The sequence below is a fragment of the Arvicanthis niloticus genome, chromosome 9 (assembly GCF_011762505.2).
Source record: "Arvicanthis niloticus isolate mArvNil1 chromosome 9, mArvNil1.pat.X, whole genome shotgun sequence".
Classification (NCBI taxonomy): Eukaryota; Metazoa; Chordata; class Mammalia; order Rodentia; family Muridae; genus Arvicanthis; species Arvicanthis niloticus.
The window spans coordinates 22,403,091-22,422,350 of record NC_047666.1 but is presented as its reverse complement, the minus strand read 5'-3'; the positions used below and the strand labels follow the sequence as shown (position 1 = coordinate 22,422,350).

The following is a 19,260-nucleotide window of genomic DNA, read 5'->3' as shown; positions in this document are numbered from 1 at the left end:
CCCTATGCTTGCAAGGCAAGCACTGTACTAACAGAGCCATCTTCCCAGCCCCCATCTTCCTCCCCCTTTCTCTCCTAGTAGAGTGAATGTAGATTTACTAAGGAAAGATAAGGGAGACCCTGAGAGTGAGAGGGGATACCAAGAAAGGACACCTACTTTATAATTCTTAAATTTATATTTTCTCTCAATGTTCTTATGATTTTTTAAGATAAGGTCTCATGTAACCCAGGCTTGATTCAAACTCAAGTGACAGCTGGCCTTGTATTCCTGATCCTCCTGTCTCTATAGCCCAAATTCTGGGATTAGAGGCATGCGCCACCATACCCAGGTAATAGTTTCTATTTAACTTGGGTTTGGTTATTCCCCTGTGATGATGAAATGTAGGTGCCAACAACATTGTGAGGTCTGTGCCACTCACATGTCTGCCATTTCTGGGTGTGCCGTTGCTTAGAGCACTTGTGATGTCCCCATGAGCCCAGACTTCGGCAAAACTCTGAGACCCAGGAGTCCAGTATAACAAGGGGGAGACCTGAAGCCAGACATAGTGGTGTAAGCCTTTGATCCCAGTGCCCAGGAGCTGGAGGCTGGAGAATCAGGGGCCCAAGGCCATTCATTGCATAATGAGTCAGAGGTCAGCCGAATGAGACAAAAAGAAGGGGAGGGGGTGGGGAGAAGAGAAAAGAATATTTGAGTGCAAAGTAAGATATTAGATCTTGAGTTCTGTCAGTGATGAGTTTGGCAAGCCTAGAGGCCATTTTATATTCCAACTAGAAAAAATTTTGAAATAAAAAAAATTACTTGTGCAAATGTGTGTATGTGTACAGATGGGTGCATATGCATGCATGCATTTATGTGTGTGTATGTATGTATGTATGCATATAGAGGCCAGAGGTTAACTTCTGGTGTTGTGTCATTCATGCCTATATTTGTGTGTATGCGTGTGTATGTGTACATGTACATATGTGTGCATATGCATGTGGACACCAGAAGTCAACCTCTCTGTGTCTCATGGTATGTACTTTTTTCCTTTTTTTTTTTTTGGTTTTCGAGACAGGGTTTCTCTCTGTGTAGCCCTAGCTGTCCTGGAACTCACTCTGTAGACCAGGATGGCCTCGAACTCAGAAATCCGCCTGACTCTGCCTCCCAAGTGTTGGGATTAAAGGCATGCGCCATCACTGCCTGGCCTTTTTTTCTTTTTTTAAGACAGCATCTTCCACTGGCCTAGAACTCACTAATTAGGCTGACCGGCTAGCAAGATCCAGATGTCTGTCTCTTCCTCCCCAGAGCTGGGATCAAAAGTGGGGCCACCATGTGTGATTATTTTTAAAAAATGTCTGAGTTCTGAACATTGAACTCAGAGCCTCAGGCCTGCAAGGCAAGCACTGTTTTGACAAAGCCACCTCCCCAGCCCCAAAGAAAGTATTTTGAGGATCAAGAAACAACCATGAAGCATTCTCAGATCCTTTCTACTGTGTCACCCTGTCCCTTGTGCTGAAGCAGATGAACAGGAAGGAAGAGAAAGTTTGTGCAATGCATAGTTCCCCAACCTTCAGTCTCTCCTTACTCAGCTTAGAGACAGAAGTCAGAGTGTCGAGACAGTGTGCACAGGTCCTGAACTGAAAAACAAAGACCAACAACAGAAAGCTGTTCTCCAGGACCTGGCATGATTAGAGGTGTTTTTGTCTACTGTAGTTATGTATGGCTTGTGTTTGGGATGGAAAACTGGGGGAGATGTGTGTGTGTGTGTGTGTGTGTGTGTGTGAAATTATATATATATACATGTGCATGAGAAAGCCTACACTACAGCACTTGTAAACAAAGGTTCAGAGAAGGTTTAGAGAATCCTACTCTTCCATCTCTTCCATTGACTGGGAAGAGACTATACTGGGAAAGAAGCTAATGCAGGAATCCCCATTTGGGAAGCTTGGACTTGACCTGTAGGTGGTGGAGCTTGAACAAAGCAGGAGTGTAGTAAAGGTTTTACATGTGTAGGATGGGGCTAAAAGTGCTGTACTCACGGGTGGAAAGCACACGAGGAGAGTGGCAGAAACGTGAAGGGCCTTGGGTAACAACCCAAGGTATGATAGTATCTTTTCGGCTATTCTTTTTTCTTTTCTTTTCTTTTTTTGTTCTTTCTTATTTTTAATTTCAATTTTTAAAATTTGAGGCAAGGCCTCCTGTAGCCAGGGCTGACCTTGAACTCACTACGCTGGAAAACCATAAACTTGTGGTCCTCCTTGCTCCACCTCATGAGTGCTGAAATGACAGTTGTGGACTACCACCCAGATTTTGTGGAGTGCTTTTTTGTATTTATTTATTTTGTGGGGGAAGCATTCTGCCCTAGCACCAATGTGGAAGACAGGAGACAATTTGCAAAAGTTGGTTTTCTTCTGCCACGTGAATCCCAAGGAACAAATTCAGGTTATCTGGCTTGGTGGTGGGAGCCTTTGCCCACTGAGCCAACTCACAGGTCCTCAGAGGGCAACTTTTGAGGGTCATTTCTTTTCTACCACCAAGGATTCTAGGAATCAAATTCAGGTCATCAGGTGTGGTGGTTTGAACACGCTTGGCCCAGGGAGTGGCAGTATTAGGAGGTGTGGCCTTTTTAGAGTAGGTGTGGTCTTGTTGGAAGAAGTGTGCGATTGTGGGTGTGGGCTTTAAGACCCTCAGCTTAGCTGCCTGGAAGTCAGTCTTCTGTTTGCTTTCAGAACAAGATGTTGAACTCTCAGTTCCTCCTGCACCATGGCTGCCTGGATGCTGCCTTGTTCCCACCTTGATGATAATGGACTGAACCTCTGGACCTGTAAGCCAGTCACATTTAAATGTTGTCCTTATAAGAGTTGTTGTGGTCATGGTGTCTGTTCACAGCAGTAGGACCCTGACTAAGACACCAGGCTTGCATGTCAAGTGCTTCTACCCACTGAGTCATCCTACCTGCTCTTAAGTTGTAATTCATCATAGCCACAGAAGTAACTAATATACTGTTATAGCAGTAGCCAGAGCATTAATATTGTATTCATTCCTCAAATCTCAGTTGCCATGAGAGGACATAGAAGAGCCAAATAATTGTACATGTATTGGGTCACATGACAAAAGCTGAACCCCAAGTTTAAGATTCCTTAAGCATCTATAAAGTTCAGTAAGCCTACCTCAGTGAGATGGTTTAGATGAGAATGGCCCCATAGGCTCACACATTTAAATGTTTGGTCCCCAGTTGGCAGAACTGTTTTGGAAGGATTAGGAGGTATGGCCTTGTTGGAGGAGGTGTCTCACTGCGGGTGGGGCTTGAAGTTTCAAAATCCCATGCCATTCCCACATTCCCACATTCCCACATTCCCACATTCCCACATTCCCACGTTCCCACATTCCCAATTCTCTCTCTCTTTCTCTCTCTCTCTCTCTCTCTCTCTCTCTCTCTCTCTCTTTCTCTCTCATCAGATGTAAGCTCCCAGCTACTGCTCCAGTGCCATTCCTGCCTGCTGCCATGCTCTCACTATGATGGTAATGGATTCTACTATCCTTTAGAATTGGAAGCCCAAATTAAACACTTTCCTTTTTGAGTTGCCTTGGCAATGTTGTCTCTTCAATGCAACAGAACAGTAACTAAGATACTTGGGCTTGCCACAAAGAGGCACCGCTACTATGCGGGCAGCAAACAAGCCTGTGTTCTGCTCTAGAAGGGGATGCCATCTCTATTTTCCATGACAGTTTCCTACATGGTGGTCCTTGGTGGTGCTCTGAACCCAAGACTGGAGAGGGAAGAGAAAGAGAGAGCGAGGGAGCTGGGTTGGGGGCGGGACAGCACTATCTGAAGAATCATTTCCTAACACAACAAGCCTGGAGGAATGGTAAATTTACTTTGTACAACTCATTATTCACTGGTGACTTTCCCAATTGTTCAGAAAGGTCAAGTCCTCCATCACATGGGCATTTTTTGCAGTATCTTTCAGACATGACTGCTGGGGCCTGACATTCTAACCTAAGGGGAAGATGTATTTGTCTGTACAAATCTGGTTCAGGGATCCTTCACAGAGTGGGTTCTTCATGCTGTTTCCATTCTTTCTGCTTCAGAGCCTCAGATGCCTTACTAGGTTGAAATATTGTAAAGCTGAATCTGGGGCAAGTGTGGTGGATCAAGTTTATAATCCCAGGTTTCTGGAGGTGGAGGTAGAGGGGCAGGGTTCAAGCATGGCCAGGCATGGTATCAGACTCCAGTACTTGGAGGCTTAGACAGACAGACAGGGCTACACAGTGAAGGTCTATCTACGGCAGCAACAAACACACCCCCTTACAAAAGGAAGACAATAAATGAATAAATGTAAGAAGACAAATAAATGAACATTTAAAAGTATGCTGATTCTGCTTCCTTGGATCTAGATGAGAGCTTGTGATAAAAGGATGTATAAAGAATGTACGGAATGTATGTATGTCCTAAAGATTCTCTCAGATTTGAAATAAACAAGTAAACAAATAGATAAATCAATAAATAATAAATATTTAGAATTTTCCAAGGGATAGTAAGATAACTCAACAGTTAAGAGCACTGGCCACTCTCTTCCAGACGACCTAGGTTCCATTCCCAGCATCCACTGGGACAGCTCACAACTAACTGTCTGTAACTCCAATTCCAGGGAATCCAACATCTTCTGACTTCCCATGGGCACCAGGCACAAACATGCAGGTAGTTAAAACACCCTTACATATTAACAACAGCAACAGCAACAGCAACTCTTGCTGTTCTTGGAAACCCAAGTTGAGTTTCGAGCACCTTCTTCCAATGGCTCACAGCTCCAGCTCATGTGAGTGTTGGGGCTCAAACTCAGAGCCTCTGCAAGAACAGCAAGCACCATCTCTCCACCAAAGCCCCTGCCATCCTTATAAAAAAAAATACAGGTTTGTTTACTTTTATATCACGTGTGTGTTTCCTTGCATGTATGCATCTGTACCACATTTGGGCCTGGTTTTCCTCAGAGGCCAGAAGATGAGATCAGATCCCCTAGAACTGGAGTCACAGACTGCTGGGAGCCACTATGTGGCTACTGGAAAACAAACCTAGATCCTCTGAAGAGCAGTCAGTGATTTTAACCACTGAACCATCTCTCCAGTGCTTAAACTTCTGCATCTTAAAGGTTCTTCTAGGCCAGTGGCTCTCAACCTTCCTAATGCTTTGACCCTTTAATACAGTTTCTTATGTATGGTGAACCCCAGCCATAAAGTAATTTTTATTGCTAGTTCATAACTGTAATTTTGCTACTGTTGTGAACCGTAATGTAAATATCTGTGGTTATTAGGTGTGGTATTATAAAGTTCCCGGAGTCTTAGGCAACTCCTGTGAAAAGGTCATCAGTGCCTAAAGGTGTCGTGACCAGCAGGTTCAGAACCACTGTTTGAGGTCACGGGCCTCGTTACTCTATAGTCAAAAAGCAGTGAAGACGGATACTCTGGAATCTTCAAATGTCTGAGTTGTCATAACAGCCCTGAAAATAGTTCTAAGAACTGTATCTTTTCCGAGCTAAGTCCTAAAGGGAGAGTCATCCTTAGCTCCATCCAAGGCGAGCGGTCTCAAGTAGAAGTTGCATCTTACAGCAATGGTCTAGCTATCTGTGTGGAGTGAATGCATAGTTTCATTGCAATGACTGAGCCAGGAATCATCACCACACCAAAGATAACTGGGGACAAACTGCACATTGTGAGCCCAGCCCACTGTGAAGGAGCATGTGTTGGACAGGGTACCTAAGCACTACCAATCCGAGAAGGATTAACATCAGGTCCACAGGGACATTCACAGGTCCCAAGTGGAATTCTGGATCTAGCCACTTACTCCATCTTCCCTGGCATTTCCCCTGTTAACACGCACTGTCTGCTGAGCCAGGACTCTGGAGTGTTCTTACCCTTTCATCTCTAGCCAGTCAGCATGTGATGGCCCTCATCTATAGACATTCATTTTGATTGCACCTACTGATCTGCCTGCAGTCATCATCTGTTGCCAAGTGTTTGCCATCTTTTGTCTCATTGACTCGAGAACTTCTTTACTGTTCACTGTCTTCCCGACTGCTAACTTCCAGTTTGTGGCCCAGATAGAACCCACTGTGATTAAGCACACACACACACACACACACACACACACACACACACACACACAATCTCAAAATGAGACCCCCCCCCAAAAAAAAAACCCAACAACAACACATGCACACTCTCTTTCTGAACCTTGCTATCACCTGCTTAGTACTGGGAGTCAACCCTCTGACAGGAAAAAAGATCTCCCTTTCCTGCCTTATCCTTTAGCTTCCCCATGAATCTTAACCTCATCTTACACTGCTTTCTCCTAAACAGCATGTGTGTTCAGATGTGTGTGGGTCTGCGTGTTCATATGTACCTGTACATGGTAAGACAAGAAGACAGCCTCTAGTGAAATCTACCTGTTTTGTTTTTATTTTAACACATCATCATTATGTAGCTCTGGCTGGCCCGGAACTTACTATGTAGATCAGGCTGGCCTCTAGAACTCTTTATGTGAACCTGACTGGCCTCTAACTCACAGAGATCTGCCTGCCTCTGTCTCCTGATTGCTGAGATAAGGGACCACCACACCTGGACCCTTTGGTTTTTTTTTGAGACAGGGTCTATACTGACTTGAAACTTACAAAATTGGTCAGGTTAGCTGGCGCTCAAGGGATCAGTCTAGTCTCTCCAGTGCTGGGGTTAGCTCTGGGTACTAAGTATTTTTTAAAAAATCAGGTTCTCTTGTAAGCTAAACACTGTACCACCTGAACTATCCTCTCAGCTTCTGTCTCCTGCCTTGCTAGCATCTGGGTCTCCTGCATGGTTTTGTTTGTTTGTTTGTTTTTGTTTTTCAAGATAGGGTTTATCTGTGTAAGCCTGACTGTCCTGGAACTCACTCTGTAGACCAGGCTGGCCTCGAACTCAGAAATCCACCTGCCTCTGCCTCCCAAGTGCTGGGATTAAAGGCGTACGCCACCACGGCCCAGCTTCGTGCGTGCTATTCATGAGCTTGGAGGTGTTCACCAAGGCAGCTCTCTTTCCTGACCATTCAACCTAAAACAACCTGAAGCACAGCGACAACTTCCCATTCTGAACATCTGAACATACCCGCTCTTCCCCTTAGAGCATGCGTTCTCATTGGTAATGTACATTTATTTGCTGGTTTTTGTGGTTGTTTTTTGTTGGATGGTTGGTTGGGGTTTGTTGTTGTTTGGTGTGTGTGTGTGTGTGTGTCTTTCTGTCTGTGTGTCTGTCTGTCTTCTCCTTTTATTAATGAACTCCACAGAGGTAAGGGTTGGACTTGCCTGTTAACGTCTGTATGTCAACTGAATGCAGTCTGTACACTTACTGTATCTTTGATGCAGGAGTGGATAGATGAATGAATGTTCACAGGGCCAGGGGAAGGGGGCCTTACAGGGTCAGAGAAAGATGTCTCTAGGGTCAGCAAGTGTGTCTCTGAGAGGCCCCGCCATCAGAGCCTTCAGACCTGAGTGCTCACTGCTCTTCAAGTGGGATAAACATTAACACAGTACAGTTGCCCTGAAGGTGAACCCGACACAGAAGGCCTTATCTGTTGATACAATCATTAGAAATGTGAAAGAGATCAGGATTCTTGGCCAGCCCCTTCTTGACCACTGACTCTGTCCTCAGATTCTCTGTTCTCTCAGATTCCTGAGTTCTGTCTTCAGTCCCCCACCCCCTTCCCTTGGTTCTGTCTTTTCTCGGTCTCTGCCTGTGTGTCTGTCTGTCTGTCTCTCTGTCTCCCTTGGTTCTGTCTTTTCTCTGTCTATGCCTGCCTCTACCATCTCTGTGTCTGCTTCTCTCTGTCTCAGTCTCTGTGTCTCTGTCTCTGCCTCTCTCTGTGTCTCTGTTTCTGTCTCTGTGTCTGTGTCTCTCTCTGTCTCTCTCTCTGGAGGGCTTTTTCATTTCTCACATCTCTGTGGTATGCGGAGACAGATATTACTTTATCACCAAGTGCTTAGAAAAACATTTTTCACAAGAGAAACCCTTTCTCTGTGAGCCCTGTTCTGCTTCCTCATTAGACTTCCCTTTTGAAGATGCCTGTTTTGATTTGTGTATATAACCAGCACCAATTAAAACTGTGACTGGATGGACAACAGGATGGCTGCTGATACGTGGATGTGTGCCCACATTGATTACTATTCTCCAGAAATTCTGTTAGCTCATATCTGTGGGCACAAGATTCAGTGGGTGTAAGGATAAGCAGAGAGTTCAGTCGCCTTTCCACACTTCCCTCTGCGTCTTGCACAACCTTTCGAAGACCGTCCGCACATTTCTAAACCCAGGAGTCCTCCCTCCTCCATTTTACAGTGTCTACAGTCTCATTCTGTTCTCAGAACAACACGTTCTGTATCATTAAGCCGAAGCCTTTCTAACATAACAGCTGTATAATATTCTATTACTTAGACAAATCATAATCTACACCAGGCTTTTGTTGTTGCTGAGATAGGGTCTCACTGTGAAGCACAGGCTGGCTTAGAACTCATTCTGTAGCTCTGGCTAGCCTGGAACTTACTATGTAGACCAGGCTAGCCTGGAACTCATGGATACCAGTCTACCTCTGTATCTGCATCACACTAGACTAAACTATTTTTACTAGAATACTTTTTATTTACTCATTGATAATTTTATACATAGAAACAATGTATTTTGATCATTTCTGCCTCCAACTTCTGCCTCTTACTTTCCCTAGACACCCCCTCAAACCTCTCTCTCTCTTTCTCTCCTTCTTTCCTTATCTTTTTTTTTTTTTTTGAAACAAAGTATTACCAAGTATCCCTGGCTAGCCTAGAACTAACTATGTAGATCAGGCTGTCCACTCATGGCCACTTTCCTGTTTCTGCCTCCTGATTGCTGGGATGATAGGTGTATGTTACCTTGTCTGTAGAGAAAACGGAATATATAACTTTACACAGATTCAAGTAGTTTGTAAATAAAGTCTTAGCAACTAAAATGCATTTTAGTTTTTATTAGAACAGCCTTTATTCTTATTTATTTGTGTTTGGGCCGGGTAGCTAGGAGGACGCAGGTATGTCACTGTATGTTTGTGGAGATCAGGAGACAATCTGTGGGTCTCCATGAGGGCCTCGGGGTGAGCTCAGGCACGTTCCCACCACTGAGCCATCTTTCTGGCCCCATTTTCAATTTAACCAATTGTTACATTTCCTTCTACGGGAATATACAAAATCTTTTCCAATATAGGTCATAACTTTTTAGTTTGAACTGAAAGTACCTTGTAATTCAAATTTGCATTAAGAATTCTTAAGCATATTTATTTATTTATATTTTATTTTTTCACACATTTTGTTGTGTGAAAAACTCTAATGACAAAAGTTCTTCTATGATCTTTCCCTAATAATTTGGTTCTGAACTCCGCCTGTGATTTATTTTGCTGTAAATGGTAAGAACCCACAGCTAAGTCATGCCTTTAATCCCAACACTCTGGTGGCAAATCTCTCTGAGTTCAAGGCCAGCCTGGTCTACAGAGTTAGTTTTAAGATAGTCAGAAAAACTCTTGTCTTGAAAAACCAAACCAAACCAAACCAAACCAAAAACTAAAAAATCAAAAAATCAAAAAACTAAAACCAAAACCAAAAACACCATCACCACCACCAAAAACCTAAAGCTTAGTGTTGTTGGGAGCCAACTTTTAGCAGAAAGTGGCTACCAGCTTTGCAGCCATCTTGAGCCATATACCCTGACAAGAGACCTGTTTTTCAACAACCTACGACAGCTGAGCACACTCTGATAAACATCTTGTTTATCCCACATATCTTGTTTTGCTGTTTAGTGCCCCCAGCTGTAAGGTGCACGGTGCAAGTGCTATCCATGCCAAACATGCCTGTAAGGCACGCATGGTATCCACGCCTGCAAGGCGCACAATGCATGTGGTATCCATGCTATACACGCCCGTAAGGCACACGTGATATCCACACCTGCAAGGCAAGTGGTATCCATGCACCTGCAAGGCACGTGGCAAAAGCCTATAAATACCCTGGACTTCCCTTCAATGAGAGAGACAATAAACGAGACTTGAGACTTGATCAGAACTTCTGTCTTGTTTCCATTCTTTGTGTCTCTTTCCCTTTATCCCCACTCTGTCTCTCTTGCTAGACCCTGGCCCACAGACCGAAGCAGCAGAGCGGTCCGGGACATAGTATGGTGGTTCATGGCTGCAATCTCAGAACTTTGGAAGCTGGAAGCCAAGATTTCAAAAAAAGGTCTGGGAGTGGAGTGAGTTGGAGAGATGGCTCAGTGATTAAGAGCACTGCCTGCTCTTTCTAGAGGACTTGAGTCCAATTCCTAGCGTTTTGTGGTGGCTTACAACTGTCTATAACTCCGGTTCCAGGGACTTGATGCCCTTTTCTGACCTCTGTGGTCAGAAGGACCTCTAGAGAATATTAGAATGCTAGCCTGTGGTCAGTACTGGGCAGAGAATATTAGAATGCTAGCCTGTGGTCAGTACTGGGCAGAGAATATTAGAATGCTAGCCTGTGGTCAGTACTGGGCAGGGAAGAGGGTACAGGTACTAGGGGCAAAGTGTGAATACTCATGAATGTAAAATAAAAATAAATAAAATCTTTTAAAAAAGAAAATACAAGTTATTTTTCTGTGTGTATGTGTGTGTGTAGTGTGTGTGTGTGTAGTCTGTGTGTAGTGTATGTGTTGTGTGTGTGTAGTGTGTGTGTGTGTAATGTATGTGTGTGCAGTGTGTGTGTAGTGTGTGTGTGGTGTGTGTGTGTGTTGTATGTGTGTAGTGTGTGTGTGTAGTGTGTGTGTAGTGTGTGTGTAGTGTGTGTGGTGTGTGTGTAGTGTGTGTGTGTGTGTGTAGTGTGTGTGTGGTGTGTGTGTGTGGTGTGTGTGTAGTGTGTGTGTGTGTGGTATGTGTGTGTAGTGTGTGTGTGTAGTGTGTGTGTAGTGTGTGTATGTGTTGTGTGTGTGTTGTGTGTGTAGTGTGTGTGTGTAGTGTGTGTGTGTAGTGTGTGTGTTGTGTGTGTGTGTGTGTGTGGTGTTTGTGTGTGTGTGTGTGTGTGTGTGTGTGTGTATAGCCAAAACCTTCAACCAGTGTCTTTCCTCAGTCTCTAGAACTCCCCAAATAGTCTGGGCTGACTGGACAGCAAGCCCCGTGTCTGCTTCCCCAGTGCTAAGATTTCAGTCACACCATCACATTTGGCTTTTTGAATGTGGGTTCTGGGGACCAAACCCAGGTCCTCTGTGAGCAGGGCAAGCACTTTACTGACCACATTACTCTTTACTCCTGGATGATCTCCTTTCTTGGCTAACTTCTCCTTGTCCCCCGATCTGCAATCAATGCACTGTGTGTGTGTGTGTGGGGGGGCTGTTTGCTCTGTCCACTGGACTCTCTGAGGGCCTATTCTGGCTTCATGCTAGAAGCTCTATCACAAGTACTGTTTTTCCAAAGAGCTTGTAACCTTACTTTAGGCTAGTGTCTGCATCTGGCAAAGCTAACCTGATCCTACAGAGACGGACTCTTTAACTCTGGTCTAAATAAATCTTTGTTCATCCCAGGGCCAACTACTTCAGAACAGGTTCTGACACTTTTCAGGAGTACTGGACTATGGGTGTTGATGAAGCCTCACAAACTCCCTGTGCGGTCGTGGCTTCCTTGGGTCATGCTGATTCTAAGAAGCAGAGATTCACTGGGACTGGTTTAAATAATAGGGGGCATTGTGAGTGTGTTTATATTTGGAGATGTGAATCCCAGTCACTGTTTCAGAAGGGGCCGGTGTAGCCAGACCTCACAGGAAGGTCTCCGAGGTTTGTTTTTTTTTATATTGCACATCATTTGTGTAATTTAGAAACATAAGCCTATAAAACACTTTTTACAAGCTTGAATGCAGGTATATTTAAGGACCTCTAGAGAATATTAGAATGCTAGTCTGTGCCCAGTACTGAGCAAGAAAAAAGGTACAAGTGAAGGGGCAAAGTGTGAAAAAAAAAAAAAGAGTGACATCAGTGACAAGCTGGGCACAATGGCATCCCTGTAATCACAGTGTTTGGGAGATAGTGGCATCAGAGCCATCCTCAGCTACATAATGAGTCTGAGGCCAGCCTAGGCTACATAGGACACTGATTCAAAATACAAACAAACAAACAAAACAAAACAAAAAGAGAACAAACAAGCAAACAAACCACAAACATAGGGGTCTTATGGATAAGAGGATGCTATATAACAATGGTGATTCACTTATCGTGGGGTGTTTTAAGATTAAACACTGGGGTCTGGCATAAGATGGTCCAGTCAGCTGAAGTGCTTGCTGGGCAAGCCTGATGGTTTGAGCTTGATCTCTGGAACCCATAGTGGAAGAAGAGAAATAAAATTTGTCCTCTTCCTTCTGTATAGTGTCATGGTACTCACACATACACATCACATATACTCATAATATATGCATAAATCAAGGGCTAGGGATGTAGCTCACTTGCTAGGGTTTGTCTAGCATGCATAAAGCCCTAGGTTCCATCCTCAGAACCACATAGGACTGGGTGTAGTGGTGCACACTTGTAATCAGTCCTAAGGAGGCCGAGCAGGGACAATCAGAGGCCAAGGCCATCCTCAGCTACACAAGTTCTAAGTAAGCCTGAGCTACCTGACACCCTGTCACATTTTTTAAAAAGTGTCAGGGTTTGGTGCCTGCACATGTGTTGGGTCCCCAGGTGGGGCAGTCTCTGGATGGCCTTTCCTTCAGTCTGTGCTCCATTTTTTTTTTTTTTTGTTCCTGCTTTTCCTTTAGACAAAAACAATTCTGGGTCAATTTTTTTGAGATGGGTGGGTGGCCCCATCCCTCAACTGGGGGCCATATCTATCTACCGGAGGTGATCTCTTCAGGTTCCATCTCCCCACGATTGGGCATTTTGGCTAATGTCCGAAATGTGGTCCTGGTAACCTCTCTCATCCCTGGTGTCTAGGACTTTCTAGAGGTTCCCCCCCACCCCACCCCACACTGCTACACATTTCTAGTCATTCTCCTGGCCCTCTAGGCTTCTCTCCTGTCTCTTCCCATACCTGATTCTGACCACCTTTTCTCCCCTCCCCAACCCCTCTCCTACCCAGGTCCGTCCCTCCCTCTGCTTCTGGTGATTATTTTCTTCCCCTGGCTAAATGGGATTGAAGCACCCACACTTGCGCCTTCCTTCTTGTTAAGCTTCATATTGTCTGTGAGTTATATCATGGGTATTCTGATGATGAGTATATACCATGTGCATCCTTTTGGGTCTAGGTGGGTTACCTCCTCACACAGGATGATATTTTCTAGTTCTATCCATTTGCCTGAAAAATTCGTGATGCCCTTGTTTTTAATTATTCCATATGTAAAAGAACCAAATTTCCTGTATTCATTCTTCAATTAATGGGACATCTGGGTTGTTTCCAGCTCTGGCTATTATAAATAAATCTGCCATAAACATAGTGGAGCATGTGTCCTTGTGATATGGTGGAACATCTTTTGGGTATATGCCCAGGAGTGGTATAGCTGGGTCTTCAGGTAGAACTACTTCCAATTTTCTGAGGAACCGCCAGATTGATTTCCAGAGTGGTTGTACCAGCTTGCAATCCTACCAGCAATAGAGGAGTGTTCTTTCTCCACATCTTTACTAGAATCTGCTGTCACCTGAGTTTTTATCTTAGCCATTGGGACCCATCCCATGTGCAGGAACCAAACCTTGACTATTACTGATGCCATGCTATGCTTGCAGACAGGAGTCTGGCATGGCTGTCCTCTGAGAGGCTCTACCAGCACCGACTGAAACAGACGCAGATGCTCACAGCCAACCATCAGCCTGAGCCCTGGGATCCCTATGGAAGAGTTAGGAGAAGGACTGAAGGAGCTGAAGGGGATGGCAACCCTGTAGGAAGAACAACAGTATCACCTAACTAGAGCTTCAGAGCTCCCAGGGACTGAGCCACCAACCAAAGATTCAAAATACATGGGCTGGCCTGTGGTCCTTTCTACATATGTAGCAGGGGACTGCCCTGTCTGGCCTCAACAGGAGGGGATGTGCTTGGTCCTGTGGAGGCTTGACGTCCCAGAGAAGGGAGGTGCTAGAGGTGTGAGATGGGAGTGGGTGGGTAGGTGGTAGAGCACCCTCTTAGAGGTGAAAAGGAGGGGGAATGGGGTGAGGGGCTTGTGTAGGATGGTTCAGGAAGGGGGACAATTTGAAATGTAAATAAATAAAATAATTAATAAAAGAAAAAAATCAATAAAAATATTAATATTATCCTGAAAAAAAGAAAAGAAAAACCCTTAACATCATAATGTAAGACTTGAAAAGTGAGAGATAGGGCATTGGATGGAGGAAAGCCAGCCTGGAGCTCTGCAGGGAGAGCTGTGGGAAAGGTGGGGCATTGGATGGAGGAAAGCCAGCCTGGAGCTCTGCAGGGAGAGCTATGGGAGAAAGCAGATGACTAGAGCAGAGCTAACGGTTCCAGGAGTGTATCAGTCAGGAGGAAATAGGTTCTGCTGTAGTGACAAATGATGGGGACCCGGCTTCCTGCTGTACTTTCCTAAGGATCCAAGCTAACAGAGTGTCTTAGTTAAGGTTTTACTGCTGTGAAGACCATGACCAAGGCAAGACTTATAAGGACAACATTTAATTGGGGCTGGCTTACAGGTTCAGAGATTCAGTCCAGTATCATCACGGCGGGAGCATGGCAGCATCCAGGCAGACATGGTGAAAGAGGAGCTGAGAGTTCTACATCTTCATCTGAAGACTGCCTGCAGAATACTGAATTCCAGGCAGCTAGGATGAGAGTCTTAAAGCCCACACCCACATTGACACACCCACTCCAACAAGGCCACACCTTCTAATAGTGCCACTCCTTGGGCCAAGCATATTCAGACTATGACATTCCACTCCCTGACCCTATATGCTTGTTCAAACACATAACATAATAAAAAAGTACATTTAGTCCAACTTCCAATGTCCCCATAGTCTAGAGCAGTGTCAACAATGTTAAAAGTTCAAACTATAATCCCCGAATCAAGACAAGAAACCAGCTGGGCAAACTCCAAACTCTGCATCTCCATGGCTGATGTCATAGCAGTTTTCAGATCTCCAACTACTTTTTCATTTTTTTTCTTTTGGTTTTTTGTTTGTTTGTTTGTTTGTTTGTTTTCGAGACAGGGTTTCTCTGTGTATTTCTGGCTGTCCTGGAACTTACTCTGTAGATCAGGCTGGCCTCAAACTCAGAAATCCGCCTGCCTCTGCCTCCCAAGTGCTGGGAATAAATGCATGTGACACCACTGCCCAGCCCAACTACTTTTTCAACTTTGTTGACTGCAACAAACTTCTTTTCCTGGGCTGGTTCTACCTCCTGTTAGCAGCTTTCCTTAGGAAATATCCTATGGCTCTGGCATATTGAACATCTTGGGGTCTCCAAGGCAACTTTAATGTTACAGCTTCTTGTTTCAATGTCTGGGATCCACACATGATCCTATGGGTTGCTCCAAAGGGCTGGCCTCACTTCTCCAGCTCTGCACTCTGTAGCACTCTAAGCTCAGGTGGATCCACTCCACTGCCGCTGCTGTCCTTGGTGATCATCCCATGGTACTGGCATCTCCAATACACTGGGGTCTTCTGCTGCAACTAGGCTTCACCAATGCCTCTCATAGGCTCTCTTCATGGTGCCAAGCCTCAAATCCTTTGCATGGCCCCTTTAGACCTGGGCTGTCAGTTACAACTGAGGCTGCACCTTCTCAATTCCTAAGATGGCATGTCAACCCTGACCTTTGCACCCCCAAAATCTAGCCTCTCTAACTAATGTTCTGTTCTGTTTCTTTGTCTGTCTCTCTCCTCCACCTCTTTATTCAAAAAAAGATACGGCATAAATATCTGTCTCAGTAAAACAAACAACAGAGATGCGTTGTTCTTTTGGATTTTTCAGTCAATACTTTAATCTGGACTCCGCGAGAACTCCTCTATGGCCTGAGATAACAGCCAATTTTGCAAACATGGAGAAGTCAAGTCCATATTTTCCCACCTGGCTCAGCTCCTACAAGTGTGTGGTCATGTGCTCCTCTCTAAAGTAACCAAAGGGAGCAATAAGGTTTTCAGGTGGGCCAAGCAGTGTCGTGTAGCCTTTCTGAGTGACAGCTTGTTAGTCCCGAAGAGCAGTAGATTTTAAATAGAGACTATTAGCTTTACAGGCCTCCAGACCATGTTCATATAGCCTATTGTAGCTATATCAGTGATTTATATTCTCTCTTTGCTTGAGACCATTTTGTAGCTGGATTGACTTTGAGTGCATAACAATACCCCTGCCTTATGCTTCCTAAAGCACAACCCTTCACATTCAACAATTGCTAAATTGCCTACTTAGGCTATCGTGCAGGAGGCAGGTGCTTGTCCCATCATGGGTGAAGCAGTATGGTCGTGGTGACTGTCTACCACATTCTTCCTCCCTCTAACCCTGATGCTGTTCGGCATCCATCCAATAATTGGGAAGAGGTATCCGCCATCAGCTCTAGAAGAGAGTGGTGATTAGTTTTAAGCCAAGGTGTCCTGGACTCAACACTATTGAGATGCTGGGTTCTGATGAGTAATCTGGGTTGACATCCCTGGGAAGAGGGAACCTCAACTGAAGAACAGCCTCCAGCAGATTGGCCAGTGGATTTGTCTGTGAGGTGTTTGCTTGATTCATAATTAATGTAGAAGGATCAAGTCCACGGTGGGCGGTACAGTCCCTAGGCAGATGGGCCTGAGTTATACAAGAAATGGAGCTTGAACACAAGCCTGAAGCAATTCTTCCAGGTTCCTGTCTCCAGGCTCCTGACTCCAGGTTTTTCTGCCTTGGGCTCCTGCTCTGGCTTCCCTTGAGGATGATCTGTAATGTGTAAGAGGAAGTAAAACCCACCAAGTTGCCTTCAGTCAATATGTTTTGTCGTAGCAACAAAAAACCAAACTAGAACATGGGCTGAGTCATTCACTGTGAGGCCTGGTGTATGTGTTTCAGGCTGTTTGGCAGAGTCCCTGCCAGTAACATCTCAAGACCTAGGAATAAAACCCCCAAATGCTTCAAGATACTGCCAAATGTCTCCTGGGAGGCAACTCTATCCCATCTTATGTAAAATAATTGTGGTAATCCCCCTTCCTCATTCTAAAGAGTTGGTTTAAGATTTGGTATACAACCTTATGGCCAATAAGATTAAGAAGAAAAAGAGATAACTGAGAAGTTTCAGGAAATATCTTTTCTTTTTATGTCAGAAGAACAAGATCCAGGGCCCATAGACTAATCCTAGCAGATGGGAGATGGGAGAAGAAATTCCCACAAGCGTGAGGGACTTTATATGGACTTCAAAAGTACTGGGGGGTGGGGCTAGAGAGATGGCCCAGCAGGTGCACGCACTTACAACTCTTGCAGAGGACCTAAATTTGGGTTCCAGTGTCCACATGGTGACTCACAAACATTCTTAAGTCCAGTTTGAAGGATTCAACAGTGAGAGACAGTGTCAAACAAAACAAAACAGAACAAAACAGGACAGATGCTGGGCTTGGTAGAATGCTGTAGCTCTCAGGAGGCAGAGGCAGGTGGCCAACCTGGTGTTCTAGGGCAGCCAAACCTACATAACTGAGGCCTTGGAGAGAGAGGTGAGGGTGGGGGTGGGTGGGAGGAAAGAAGGGAGAAGGAGAAGGAGAGAGAAAGGGAGAAGGAGAGGGAGACTGGGAGATTGGGAGATTGGAAGATTGGAAGAGGGAGATTGGGAGAGGTGGAAAGACCTAATCAAGGAGGCATTCACAGGCACACAGACATCAAGCATGTACACCTAAAATGAGAGATAGCTCCCCCCTACCCCCGCCCAAATCTCATTTGTGGTCTGAACCCAGATATACTGAAATCCTCTTACCACCAGTTTTAAGATGAAGCCAACTCAGGGGTGAAAGCAGAGCCAAGAGATTCTCAGAGAAGTTGGGCAGAGCCCTGACGCATGGGCCTGGCGCCTGTCCCACCACCGGGGAGCCTTTGAATTGAAACAACAAATCTCCTTATTGTTGGAGGAAGGGTATTTTGTTACTTGCATCTGAAACCATCCTGACTGAAGTCCCCGGGAGAGTGTGGCCTCCTGACAGACACCAATGGTTTGCAGGAACTGCCAAGAACAGGGCCCCACTCATGCCTGCTGGGACAAGTGCTGTCTTAATTATAGGGGGAACATTGCCCATCATCGAAATGACAGGAGGTTCATAAGGCTACTTGGGGATTTTGCAACTTCATACAAAAAATCCTGGGCTCCTACTGTCAAGGTAGGAATGGGGTAGCTCTGGAAACAAGGACCAATTGTGCTTCTGGGCCAGTAACAGATAAAAAGATCAGCCTGGCAAAGGGGTCAATCTGGCACTGAGGGGTGGCAGGGGCCAGGTTTATTTATGTATGTATTTACTTATTATTTAATTTTATTTTTTTGAGACAGGGTCTCATGTATTGCAGGCTAACCTTGAACTTTTTGTGTATCCAAAGATGACCGTGAACTTCGTTTTTTTTTTTGTTGTTGTTGTTTTGTTTTTTTGTTTTTTTTTGTTTTTTTTTTTTTTGAGTGCTTGGATTACAGGTGCACTCAGGCCTAGCTGAGGATCAAACTCAGAGTTTTTACTCTCGCTAGGCAAGCAGTCTACCACCTGAGGGGCAGCCCCAGTCCAGGTGTCACATGGAGATACTGAGACCAGCACATTCGCCTGACCGGCCAGACACAGGAGCCCAAACACCCAGAGTCCCTTGGATTCTGATTTTCCCCTTTGGCGTGTGGTTGGGATCCCCTGGAGTCCTGTCCCATGGATTCTGATGAAAGTGGACTGTGGTGTTTTGGGGGATTGCATTTTTCTTTAATGCAGAAAACACTTTAAACAGTGTCATCACTCCCAGCTCAAAGCCTTTCTACTTGATGGTGGGCTTTATGGCAGGAAGCTCTTTTCCCAGTTCAATTTCTGAATTTCTGTTTGGGTGAGTAGATATGCTTGCACCTGGTACAAGAATGTACAAGCCAGGTGTGGTGGCACGCTCTCATAACCTTGTAACCCGGGGGATTCAGGAGAGGAGATCTCTCTCTCTCTCTGTCTCTCTCTGTCTCTGTCTCTCTGTCTCTCTGTCTCTTTCTCCCTCTCTCTCTCTTTCCCTCCCTCCCTCTCTCTCCCTCTTCCTTTCCCCCCTCTTCCCTTCTGCATGTCTATTTTTTTTTTTTTTAGATAGGATCTCATTCTAGCTCAGGTTGGCTTTGAACACAT

The 19,260-nt window shown here is 45.0% G+C and overlaps 1 long non-coding RNA gene across 2 annotated transcripts; it reads left to right on the top strand.

Annotated features, from left to right (window-relative positions):
* Nucleotides 1-1,581: 1,581 nt before the first annotated feature.
* LOC143443621 (uncharacterized) lies at nucleotides 1,582-10,685 on the top strand. Of its 2 annotated transcripts, none has more exons than XR_013112755.1 (3): nucleotides 1,582-1,673; nucleotides 2,709-2,803; nucleotides 10,141-10,685. It is a non-coding gene; the product is annotated as an uncharacterized LOC143443621 (long non-coding RNA). The 2 variants fall into 2 exon arrangements; XR_013112756.1 differs by lacking the exon at nucleotides 10,141-10,685 and adding an exon at nucleotides 3,439-3,531.
* Nucleotides 10,686-19,260: the final 8,575 nt, after the last annotated feature.